A 2,781-nucleotide genomic window follows, 5' to 3' on the forward strand; every position below is an offset into this window, starting at 1 on the left:
ACGTATGTAACTTTGGGGACAATTGCGAAATTCGTTTGATTTTGCTGATAAAAAAAAAAGCTGATAAAAAAACAAATGTGCGTAACTATTCACAGGTTAAGAGCTTTCTACAAAAAGGCTCCTAATGGGTACTGATTATCGCTAGTCAGTAGTGGTGAGAGTTCACTATTTTGCGTGAAATACCAATTATTCAGTATAAAAATTCAGTATTTTAATTTTTATCATTTAATATGTAGAATTATTGAATCCACTCATGCCACTTTTCATAGAGAAGACCGACGACTCCATTCCATACTATACTAAGGTAAAGTACCCTTTATTCGACCGGTTCCTCTATTCGACCGGTAGATTTATTTATTCAATTTAATTATATTTGCTATAATATTTTGTGTATGATCTAACATTAATAGGTCAATTATTCTTTAAATAATACGAATCAGTGACGAATTCATAGAAATTGATGAAATTCACCATCAAATATTCAAAAATTGACCCACCGGTCGAATAGAGGAACCCGGTCGAGTAAGGGTACTTTACCTTAAGTCGTTTTAGGTATTTTTACTCCGAAAGATTATGTATAGTTACTCCTAAGATTGTGATTGAGCTCTACAGCTGGTGAAAATTTGATGATCATTCTCTTCTGGATCATGGCTCTTCTGAAAAGTTGTCATTCTGAAATAGCCTATAGAATGGAGAAATGGAACCATTGAAATATTCAATTAGTAAATGCGCACTTGTTTGATGAATATATTTATCAGGAAAATCAAAAACCAAATTTCCCAAGATATTTACATTCAGTCAATGTACTAGAAATACTTGAGATAGAATTATCATACTTTGGAATTAGTTTCATACAGTTTAATAGATGATTTTTTTGAAAAGAAGAAATTTTTATCTATTATGGAAGCGCGGGGAGCCGCTGTCAGAGACACGTATTAACGGTCACTGAATTTAAATTCTGTACTTTAAATCATTACAAGCTCTGTTGATTTAGATAGAGTAACTATCCAAGAAAACAAATTGTCAATCAGAATACAAATCACGGAAGAGGAAAAAGGCCAATTTTAACAAATTCGACGAGATGTCGTATTTTTCGTCCGCCATTTTGAGCAAAAATTTTTTATGACTTTTCGCGAAGCGAGAAAAGAACAACAAAATGTATTTCCATCTCTGTCGGGCTATTTTTTCCAAGTAACTGAAGGACTAAAGTAACCAAAAAGTCATATCCGACAGAAATTTGAGAATCAGTTGCCCAGGAATAAATCATCTAAAATCACTCAATTTGCGTATGATGTATAATACCATGGTAAGGAATGGGTTAAAAACTAAATTCTCAGATTTTCAATTAATATTTTACATTTTTTTTTTCAATAAAGAGTTCAATTCACCACTCAATTTCGAACAACATACGATAATAAATAAATAATAAAGGAACACATAATCCTAACCGGTTTATGTAGGTGAGATTCTTAATGTGAGCTAACTCGGAATGCATGCAAATTCGATTTAGAGCTGAAGTTGGGAGACGCCATTCAGTTATATTAAATCAAATTCGTGAAATTATACAAATTTTGTATTAAAACCAAAATATCAAGGATTTGGATGGACTGACGGAAAAGTGATATATGAGTGAAATGTAGACCAGAATGTTCTCTATAATTTTGCCGTAGAACTTGATCTCATCGATTAATCAGAAGCCGAGATAATCGAGGTTGTTTGTTTCTGAACTCGTTTTTTCGACCAGAGCGCCCCAAGTGTTCATTTGATGAACTTCAACTATATCAAAGAATTATTGTATTTTATGAGACTTTCCATTTAAAACCCTATTTTAAGTGTCTTGGTCGAGTAGAAGCAGTCAAATTGGCATCTGAGTGGATTCAAAGTGTTATTATGGGATAAATCATTTTTTTCACACTTAAACAACAAAATAGGACAGACTGCATTGTCTGATCAAAAATTGATGTATGGACGAAATGTAGACACAAATGTTCTCTACAATTATGTTGAAGTAATCATCAAAATCGGTTAAGCACGTGTCGAGATAATTGAGGTTATGTGATATTGAAATTTGTTTTTCAACTGTGGCGCCCCTGGTGTTGGTCTTACGTTTTTTAAATGTTCTAGAAAGTTGTTACATTTTGTGAGATCTTTCCTTTGAGCCCTCACTCATTAAAATCGGTCACATAGAGCCGCAGATATGACTTTTTGAATTTCGTGAACTTTGACACCTCACATCTCCGGTTCTATTACAACCCCAGCGAACCCACGCCACTTTTTGGAAACTTCATAGACTAGACTACAGCATTCTAAAATTTGATTAACTTGCCCAATGCCGTTTTTGAGAAAAATTTGTTTGAATTTTGATGAATTTTGACGGGATCGCAGCGCTACCTATGGTGCTCATCAAGACGAAACCAAAAAGCCAAAATTTAGATCAAAATGTTATTTAGAACCGGATATAGAGGCCGGTCAATATTCGAACTTTGACCCCTTATAGCTCGGGTCAGGGGTTATCGATCGACTTAAGTATTTTTTTGTTTGATAGATATAATCTGCGGCTACGATAGTGCGACTGTACGAGTGTACAGTAGAGAAGATACATAAGTCGGGTTTCAAATCGTTTACCGTAGGTGCCAAAGAAATGCTGGGTGGATCAATGAACGATTTCCAGAGCAATAAAGGAATATGCTTGGGGAAGGAAGACGCCCAGAAGTCGACAATGGACAAAACGGGTTTCTTTTCCTTGGCTTCTTTGCCTCGGAAATAAATAAAAAGTCACTG

The sequence above is a fragment of the Phlebotomus papatasi genome, chromosome 2 (genome assembly GCF_024763615.1).
Source record: "Phlebotomus papatasi isolate M1 chromosome 2, Ppap_2.1, whole genome shotgun sequence".
NCBI classification, from domain to species: domain Eukaryota; kingdom Metazoa; phylum Arthropoda; class Insecta; order Diptera; family Psychodidae; genus Phlebotomus; species Phlebotomus papatasi.